This window comes from Macaca fascicularis, chromosome 9 (assembly GCF_037993035.2).
Source record: "Macaca fascicularis isolate 582-1 chromosome 9, T2T-MFA8v1.1".
NCBI lineage: Eukaryota > Metazoa > Chordata > Mammalia > Primates > Cercopithecidae > Macaca > Macaca fascicularis.
Window position 1 is genome coordinate 32016150 of NC_088383.1, and position 10899 is coordinate 32027048.

General features: G+C 35.9%; 1 long non-coding RNA gene across 1 annotated transcript in view; it reads left to right on the plus strand.

Annotated features, from left to right (window-relative positions):
• LOC135965048 (uncharacterized) overlaps positions 1 to 8790 on the plus strand; it is a 74994-nt gene extending 66204 nt beyond the window's left edge. The window contains exons 2-3 of the long non-coding RNA XR_010577892.1: positions 7222 to 7276; positions 8232 to 8790. This is a non-coding gene — a long non-coding RNA (uncharacterized lncRNA). The remainder of the gene's footprint in view (positions 1 to 7221; positions 7277 to 8231) is intronic.
• Positions 8791 to 10899: the final 2109 nt, after the last annotated feature.

Genomic DNA, 10899 nt, shown 5'->3' on the forward strand with positions numbered 1-10899 from the left:
GGTTATCTAATTTGTTGGCATATATTGCTCATAGAATTCTCTTATAATCTTTTTTATTTTCATGGAATCAGTAATAATGTTCCTATTTTCTTTCTGATTTGAGCAAATTGAGTCTTCTATTTTTTCTTAGTCTAGCTAAAGGTTTGTCAATTTTGTTAATCTTCTTAACCATTTTTTGGTTTTATCTATTTTCTCTATTATTTTTCTATTTACTTATTATTACTATTTTCTATCTCATTTATCTCTGCTCTAATCTTTATTATTTTATTCCTTCTGATAGCTCTGGGTTTAATTTGCTCTTTTTTTTCTAGTTACTTAAGTTGCAAAGTTAGGTTGTTTATTTGGGATCATTCTTGCTTTTTAATGTAAGCATTTATAGTTATAAATTTCTCCCATAGCACTGCCTTCCCTATATCCCATATGTTTTGGAATGTTGTGTTTTGTTTTCATTTGTCTCTAAGTATTTTCTTTTTCTTTTTCTTGTGATTTCTTCTTTGATCCATTGGTTATTAGTGTATTAATTTTCAGAAATTGATGAATTTTCCAGTTTTCTTTCTCTAATTGATTTCTATCTTCATCCTGTTTTGGTCAGAAAAAAATACTTTGTATGATATCATCTTTTAAACGTCTGTTAAGACTTAATTTGTGACCTAAATAACCTATGGTCTGTCCTGGAGAATGTCCCATGTGCACCTGAGAAGAATGTGTATTCTGTGATTATTGAGTAGAGTGTTCTGTATATGTCTGTCATAACCCTTTGCTTTATTGCGTTGTTCAAATCCTCTATTTCTTTACTTTATCTTCTGTCTGATTCTATCCATTATTGACAATGCTAACGTCTCTTTATTGTGGAACTGAATTATTCCCTTGTGTCCACTTATTTGTCTTTCTTTTATTCTTTTTTCCCTTTTCAAAAAATGTGAAGTTTTAAAAATATCCACTAGAATATAAGCTCTATGTGGCTGAAGATTTTTGTCTATTGTTCAGTGCTCTATTTGTAGTTCAGTGCTCTATCTTTGGTTTTAGCAGTTTGGGATATACTAGATACTCATTTTGAATGAATGGACATGGGAAAGTACAAAATTAATATAGAAAACACATTGTACCCCCATGCTTTATCAAAATTTGAGATATTACCATATTTGCCCCAGATTTCTCTTTTAAGAAATTAAATACTACAGATAAAGTTGAAACCCCCTAGACACCTTTCCTGGATCTTATTCACCTCTCTCCATCCCCAGTGATAGTTGCTGTCAGTAATTTGGTATTTATCTTTATTACGTAAATTTTTTTACTTTGCGACATATTTAGAAATCTCCATAATAATGTATAGCATTGTTCTGAAGGATTATAAACTTTAAATAAATGACATCATATTTTACATACGATTTTCTATACTACATTTTATGAAATTTTTCCTTCTATGTTATATTTATGAAATTAATCCATGTTGATACATGTGGATCCAGTTCATTCATTTAAATGGTATTTTGTTTTGTGGGTTTTTTTGCTTGCTTGTATCAAAATTTGTTTATCTATTCACCTACTGATGGACATTTAAGTGGTTTCCTGATTTTTGCCATTTCTAGCACTGCTACAATAAACATTCATATAAAAGTGTCCTTGCACAGCAATCTTCAAATGTTCCTCTGTGAAGAATCTTTGTTTAGGGCTGGAAAGCTGGTGCACAGGGTATACAGAGTTTCATCTCTAGTAGATGTTGTCAAATTGTTCTCCAAATATTTTGTGCAAATTAACATTCCCAACAGAAATATTTGAGAGCTCACCTTGCTTCACATCCAAGCCACCATTTGGTATCATCAGGCTTTAAGTAATTTTTTTCATCTTATGATGTGAAGTGGCGACTTACTTTTATTTTGCATTTCTCTGTTTACTAGAAAAAGTTTAACAATGTTTTATATGTTCATTGGTTATTAGGCAATCCTCTTCTATAAACTGCTATCTAATATAACCGTCTATTTTTTAATGAGCGATTTCTCTCTCTCTTTAATTTGCAGGCAATCATTATATATGCTGGCAACTAATCCTTTGTCAGCCATAGGCATTGTAAATACCTCCTTTTGGTCCATATTTTATCTTAACATTATTTATAGTATCTTTTTTATAAAGAAGTTTTATATTTTAATGGAGCTAAGTTTATCAGTTTTTTTCTTAATTGCTTAGTATATTGTTCAAGAACTCTCTCTCCACCCTCAGGTCTTAAAGATATTCTCGTATGCTATTATCTAAATTTTTAAAATGCTGCTCTACACATTTAGTTTTTAATTTAGTCTGGGGAATGAGGTAAGAATTAAATTTTATCTTTTTCCATATGGACAACTAATTGCTCCACTACCATTTTATTACCCTACTGATCTGTAGTGCAGCTCTTGACATATTATGTTTCCCTGTATGAATGGGACTGAGTTCTGTATTCCATTCCACTTGTCATCTTGTCTCTGTGCCAAAATCACATTGTAGCAATCACGATAATTTTATAAAAATTATTCATCTCTTCCTCACCTTGTTCATCTTCAAATTTTTTTGGGCTATTGTTGTCCTTTTCTTTACCATTTAAATATTAGGGACATTTGTCAAGTTAAATATAAAACTCTGATGGAATTGCATTGGATTCATAAATAAATTTGGGGAGAACTGCCATCTTTATTATAGTGAATCTTCCCATCCAAAACCATGGTTTTTACTTGGGACTTCTCCACTTATTTAGGACTTCCTTTACTTCAATAATGTTATATACTTTTTCATTATCTTGTACATCTTTATCAGATTTCTTGTTAGGTAAATTATAGTCTTTGTTGTCGCATTGTGAAAAGTATGTTTTTTGTATTGCTTTTCTGGTTATGAGTGTTATTGATTATGCTGTGCTTTGTATCCAAAAATCTAGATCAATTTTCAACTTTGTTTTAGAATTATGTATTGGTTAATCATTAGAAATAATAACTCTTAGATTTTATGTGTATGTAAATATGCTTCACATTTCTTCCCAATTCTATATCCTTATGTTTTTATTTGTCTTATTGGATCGACTATAACCTTCAGTACATTATTGAATAGAAGTGGTGACATTAAATATCTTTATCTTGTCCCTGACTTTAATGGTAATGCTTCTAAAGTCTCATCAGTAGGCAGGATTACTGTAGATTTTGAATATAAGGTAAATAAAATTCACTTCTATTCCTAGTTTGTTAATACATTTTTTAAAATTATGATGAATATTAATTTTTCATCAAATGCTTTTTCTGGAGTTACTGAGATAATCATAAGGCTTTTCTTAACGTCTAAATATGGCATACCATATCAAAATATTTTGGAATCTCTTCTTGAAACCATCCTTCCATTCCTGATATGAACCCAACTGGAACATAAACACTGCTGATTTTGATTTGCTAACATTTGAATTAGAATGTTTTATCTCTCTGCTGATAAATGAAATGGATCTATAGCTTTATTTTCTTATATTTTTTCTGATCTCAAGATTACACTAGGTTTGAAAATGAGCTCTGTGGCTTTTCCTCTTTTCCAGCTCCCTGAAATAATGTGCATAAGTTAGAGACTATCTATACCTTGAAGATATAACACCCAGCTGTAAAATCATCAGTACCCGGTGGCTTTTTGGTGGGGAAGAGTTTTGGTTACTGACTTCACTTCTTTAACAGTGATTAGACTATTCATATTGTCAAATTTTTCATTCAACCAATTTTTGTAATTTATTTTTAAAGAAATTGTTTCATCTAAAATTTTAAATTTGTTACTAGTAGTATTTTGTGGTTTTAAAAACATCTCCATCTGGAAAACAGTGGTTCCCATGGGTGGGGTGGGGAGAGGAAGTGAGGAGATGTAGGTCAAAGGATATAAAATAGTAAATATGTAGGATGGACAGGTCTACAGATTTAATGTGCAACATGAGGACTACAGTTAATAAAATTGTACTGTATTAGGAATTTTTGTTAAGTAAGTAGATTTTAGTAGCTATGTGAGACGACAAGTATGTTAATCTGCTTCACTATAGTAACTGCTTGACTATATGTATCCTATAATATCCTGTCACAAATCTCAAACATACACAATACATTTTTTAAAAACATATATATCTATAGGAAAGTCCCTTATTTAGATGCTAATATTATACATTTGTGCCTTTTGTATTTTTTCTTGATTGTTCTCTTTTTTCAAATAAAAAGCTTTTGGTTTTATTTATCCAATCTATTGCTCCTTTGTTTAATTAATTTATATTCTTTATTATTTCTTTTCTTCTACATTTCTTGTTTTTATTTTGCTTTTCTTTTTCTAACTTTTTAATCCAATCCCGAATTTATTTTAAAATATCTTCTTTCCTTCCCTCCCACCAAGACGGAGTCTTTCTCTGTTGCCCAGGCTGGAGTGCAGTGGTGTGACCTCAGCTCACTGCAACCTCTGCACTCCTGGGTTCAAGTGAGTCTCCTGCCTCAGCCTCCGGAGTAGCTGGGATTACAAGCGTGTGCCACCGCGCCTGGCTAATTGTTTGTATTTTTAGTAGAGACGGGGTTTCACCATGTTGGCCAGGATGGTCTCAAACTCCTTGACCTTGTGATCTGCCTGCCTCGGCCTCCCAAAGTGCTGGGATTACAGGTGTGAGCCACTGTGCCCAGCCAATATATCTTATTTCTTAAAGATGTCATTTTGTGCTGTAAATTGACCTCTGACTACCATAACTTTAGCCATTTGCTATGTAGTACATTCATTACTGTTTAATGCTAAATGTAATTTCTATTGTGATTTCCCTCTTTAACCTGTGTTATTTAAGTTTCCAAGCATATTTTTTCCTGCTGGATCAAATGGTAGTTCTACTTTTAGTTCTTAAGGAATCTCCACATTGTTTTCCATAATGTTTGTACTAGTTACATTCCCACCAGCACTGCAGAAGTGTTCCCTTTTCACCACATCCTCACCAACATCTTTTATTATTATTATTATTATTATTATTATTATTAAAGCCATTCTTGCTGGAGAAAGGTGTTACTGCATTGTGGTTTTGATTTGCATTTCCCTGATCATCAGTGATGTTGAACATTTCTTCATATGCTCGTTGGCCATTTGCACATCTTCTTTTGAGAATTGTCTATTAATGTCCTTAGCCCACTTTTGGATGGGATTGTTATTTTCTTGCTAATTTGTTTGAGTTCCTTGTAGATTCTGGGTGTTAGTCCTTTGTTGGATGTATAGATTGTGAAGATTTTCTTCCACTCTGTGGGTTGTATGTTTACTCTGCTGACTGTTCCTTTTGCCATGCAAAAGCTCTTTACATTCATTCTTTAAAAGAATATCCTGTAATGACAGTTTATGACTGGTTACTTGTCTAAGCCTTTGTGATTATAAAAATGTCCTAATTTTATGTATTTTAATAGTTTTGCTTGGTATAAAATCCTCGATTGAAAGCTAATTTCTCTCAGCCCAGGAAGATATCACTGTCTTCTTACATCTCAAGTCCACTGTCCATCTACTGAGTGTTCCTTTGCATGGAATCTCTTCTTTTGGATACCTTTTAATATTTGTCTCTTTTTTGTTGATGTTCTTCAATTTACTATGTTGTACATTTATTTTTATTTATCCTGCTTGCTACTAGTGTGCTTTTAATCAGAGTACTCCCGCCATCTTACAATTCTGGAAAGTCCCAGCTCTTATTTTATCATATATTGCTCTTCCATCCCCCTTTGCTGTCACTCCTATTAGGCACATATTATAGGACTTATGTCACTCTATCAAAATCCCTACTCTTGCCCACAAGGTTGTACCAATAATGTTTTGCCATCATTCTAAATGGAAAATTAAAATAAAATATAATGAAATGTTTATATTTTCTTAATGAAAAATGCTAATTCATAAATACAATGAGTCACATTTGTATTTCAAACAAAGGGAAGACTGTAAGATTATTGCAAAATTCTGTGTACTATATTACATTACAAGGCTAAAAATATAATTACACATTGAATTTGATAAACAAAAAAATCAGAAAGATTCTTGAGACCTGAAATTTATAAGTGACAATAACATCACTTATCTCTAACTTCAAACTAGTTATATGACATTTTTAATTGTTGAAACCTGAAGTCATTAAAAATTTGTTGGTACATATTTATAGAAGCATGTATTAATTCTATTTGTGGTTGTCTATGTGTATATGTATGTATATTTGTGTGTGTACATATATATATATAAATCTTACATAAAATGACACACTTCAGCAGCCCTTACTTAAGTTTTCTTTGTAACAATCATTATTTCATACCAATTTTTAAATAACAATGATTGTTTAAAAACAATATATTGCAATCTGACACATTGTTTGTCTATTTTCTCCCTGTAAAATGTCATCTCCATGAGGGTAGGGACTTAATCTTTTTTTGTCATTATTGTATTGCCTGGAACACTTCCTAACATGTAGTACTAGTTCCTTAAATATTTGTTGAGTGAATGGTAACATTTTTATATGTTCCAGACCCGAATTTGAATTAAAATTGAGCAAGAGAGAGACTTCCATGAAATATGTGAACTAGAAGGGTTATAGGTAAGCTGTGGGTCCAGATGGATCGTAAAGTTGAGGAGTGTGGAGTGTGTAACTGAAAGAGGTAGAATGAATTAGGCGATGCCACAAGTCAGAGGACTCAAAGAGTGTGTAGTTCTGGCCTGACCAATGTCAATTGAGGAAAGCTAGGAGAGGAAAGCTGCCAAATGTTTGGGGGTGTACAAACTTGTTCAAGATTAAGCCTGCAAGCTTAGATGCAAGCATATAAAGAATCTGATGGATGGCTGCTCCAATAGAAACACCCTACATGGGGTCTGCAGCCATACCACCCTGTATGCACCCAGTCTCATCTGATCTGGGAGGCTTAGCAGGGTCAGGCCTCAGTAGTACCTGGAAGGAAAATGCAGCACATAGGATGTGTCCTTCAATAGATCCCACTGACATTCAAACTCCTTAGTATGGCACACAAGGTCCTTCACATCCTGGTCTCCCTGTCCAGCCTCCTCTATCATCACTCTACTATTGATCTAAAGTTGGCTCCATCGATTTTTGACTAATCACACATCCCTAAACTGCACATTCATGTTTCTCACAGGCTTTGGCCTCTTCCTTTCCTCCTGCACAGAATATTACATCTGGTCTCTTTACCTTCGTTTTCCCCTTAAGTCCCCTGCCTATCCTCTCTTGTGTTTCAGGTCTTCGCCGAAACATGGGCACCCGTGGGAAGTGCTTTCTGCTCCCCAGGCTCAGGTATGGTGCCTTTCTGATGTGTCTCCACAACACCACTCACTCCTATGTAACATTCGTCATGCAGTTCTGAAATTGCCACTCTTGAGGTCTGTCTTTCCAATCAGTCAATATGCTCATCAAAGACAGGGATTGGGTTATGTTCCGGCACCCGGCACAACAATTTTTTTTTTTTTTTTTTGAGATGGAGTTTCACTCTTGTTGCCTAGGCTGGAGTGCAATGGCACGATCTCAGCTCACTGCAACCTCCGCCTCCTGGGTTCAAGCGATTCTGCTGCCTCTGTTTCCCGAGTAGCTGGGATTAAAGGAACCCGCCAATATACCCAGCTAATTTTTTTTTTCGGTATTTTTAGTAGAGATGGGGTTTCGCCATGTTGGCCAGGCTGGTCTTGAACTCTTGGCCTCAGGTGATCTGCCTTGGCCTCCCAAAGTGCTGGGATTACAGGCATGAACCGCCATGCCTGGCCTGTCACAACAATTGACACATAGAGGGCACTCGGTCAATAGTACTGAATAAATGATGAATGAAACAATATGAATGAATGAACGTGGACAGGTGCAGTAAGGCCGTTGAATCATAGGCAGTGTAAAGAGGCATGGTTATTTAGTTGGTTAAGTCTCAAACCCACCGAAGAAGAGTATGTTTGGTGCAGGAGTCAAGGGAGCTTTAGGGAAGACCGGGAGGCCTTGGTATCCCAACGGAGTTGCTTTGAGCAAGGTTAAGTCCAAGGCAGGTTAAGGATATGGCAGGGCAAAAACATCAGGTAGCCAGAGTTTGTCTTTGGAAATTCCAGCCTTTCTTTTCTGGTGATTTTCCCAACCCCTGCTGCAGCAGTCTCTCATTTACTCTGACTCAAACACCAAATTCCCTCCTACTGCTCTTTCTACTTTCTACGACACCAGCTCTCTAGGTATCTTTGTTCCTAATTTAAATTTTTTTTTTTTTTTTTTTTGGTAGAGACTGAGGTCTCCCTATGGTGTTGCCCAGGCTGGTGCTGAACTCCTGGCCTCAAGTGATCCTCCTGCCTCAACCTCCCAAAGTGCTGGATTATAGGTGTAAGCCACCTCTGGACATCTTATCTGTGAAATTTTAGGCACTGATCAGTGTGGAAACAGCCATGAACTGCAGGATGCTCTCAGAGGCTCTGGCATTATGGCCCATAAGAAGCTGCCCACTCGGTTTCTAGTCAGTTAGGCGCGGACTTCATCAGTCACAAAATGAAGACTCAGAGAGCCTCCCAGGAGGACACAAAGATGCCTCAGAGAGGCATGGAGGTGTTAAAGAGGGAAGTGCCTGCTAGAATTTCAGTGGGTTGGAAATGCTCTTTAACGATGCACAAATCATAGGTATACATTTTCTGACAATTGGAATCTATTATTACTCTTGAACCAGCTGTTCTCCAGGCTGTTTCCTGTAATGGAAGGGATACTTTGAGTTTATATTTTTTCAATCCTACATCCTCAGAAATATACACTGATACTAATAAAGGGACTCATTTCTCCTACAAGAACCCCTATGCGAGAAAAGTATGTTTGGGTATTGCCTAATGCACTCATAATAAATATACACAGCCATAAAACAGAGCAAAAGTCCTGGTAAGCCTGTTATTTGCAGTAATTGTAGATTGTGAGTGGACATTTTAAAGAGAAGCTTACAAGTTAGTTGTACTTTCTGGTAGTAATTACCTCCCACAAACATGACTCACTTCAGCAGTTTAAATGCAAGAGTTGGGTGTCCCAAAATCAACAGTTTTATAAATAAATCTCTGAATCATGAACTGAACGCATAAATGTTTAAATATTTCTCCTCCTTGATCTCAAAGATAGCTTTAGATTTAAGATATTGCACATATCTTACATACCTTAGGGAAAAAATAAAAACAAAAAAAGCAAAAAAGGTGATGGATGTCTCTGTACACTGCAGAAAGGCTTTAACTTTGGAAGTTGATACCCTCTTTGCAGGAATGAACCTCCAGCAACCAGAGTGTTAAGTGGATGTTTTCTTCAATCCAAGAGGGGAGGCTACTATCAGTCTGTTCTAATGCGGCCCATTTGTTTGTTTTTTGAGTAATACTCACAGGGCAGACTTTTATGGTAATGTAGCAACATTAATGCTTTTAGGTGGGAGTCTCCTGCAGTCTCATGGGTAACAGAACATATAATGGAAGAAATGTGGCTGTGTCGGCGTGGAATGCTGCAGAAAGAACAATTCATGCCAGAAGGAGACATTCGGATTTTTGGAAGGCTCACTCAAAGACACTGTGTATCTCAATGAACTTGAGCCTTCCAATCAGTGAAGCTTTAAAAAAAAAAAAACCTGAAAAAAAGCACACTCCAAAATTATTAACAGAAACATCATCCACCCCACTAGACTCATTTTTTGGTGAAGTTCTAAAGTTTTATTTATGTCTGGTTAAAAAGGGAACTGTATTAGAATTCTGTTCTATTCTTGTATCCATGTTTTTCAGAATTTACGATTAATCACCCACATGGATCTAAGAGTAAAATCTGGAGTCAGAATTCTATGTCTGTGTTTAAAATATAAAATCACAAGTCGATCTACCTATGTTTTTCCCTCTGTTTAAAATAGCAATGTGATAGCCAACTTAGCATTGAATCCTATAGAATGTTCAGTGTCGAAAAAGAACTGCTTCTGCTGTTTTTTTTTTCAGTCCTTTTCTGAATTTGATGTCTATTTTGTTCCCAGTTATTTTCATATCCTCAGCTGCTGCTATTACATTCCCATCTCTTGGAAGGAGCCAGAGCCAGAGAAATACAGGGTTCCTCTGTGGCCAAGGGAAAAACGCCTGCCAAGAATGCTGAACTTCTGGTGAAGGTCACTAAATACTACAAAACGGACTAAGTACAGTAAATAATAATGTTGGTGCACACAAATGAATAGCCAATTGCAATGGCATTTTGTGGGGAAATCTGATATTGTATAATAACACTAGTACATCTAGACATGGAGAAGCTAGTAAAATACCTCCAAAGGGCATGCAGCAATTCTGTGATTAGACAAGGACCAACCCAGAGCTCAGCGTGTCCCAGAATAATCATCCTGACAATAACTGGTATCTTTGGTTGCATATATTAGACCCCTCAGTATCGTAGGCCAGAAACTTTTCACCTGGGTCTTATTAGAAGTTTTTTGTATGGGAGGGAAAACCCAGACTCATAGAGACCATTCTCTTGAGTGCAAAACGATCACCTATAACTGACTTTCAGACTCCTAGCATGTCAAAAGATGGGGCAAGTTCCTTCCATATAGCTCACTGGAGGTACTTACAGTGCCCAGGATCTTATTTATGGTCTAGGAAGAGTTTGAGTTTTTGGTGGCAGGCAGGGGAGTATACTCTGTTTGAGGGAGATCCATCACATGTCTTTTTCAACACTGAACATTCCATAGGATTCAGTGCTAAGTTGGCTATCACGTGGTTCTCAAGTCACGTTTTGAACAAGAGTAATTTACTGCTAAGTACGAAGCTGTAGGGTACATTAATAAGCATCTAGGGAGAATATAAGTTGCCTTGATGATGATCAGAAGTGGCTTGGGAGAGGCAGGAGAATGCTAACTGATCCTCTAATCCCCAGGCTCCTATGCCAGGGAATGAGTGAAGTCTTTC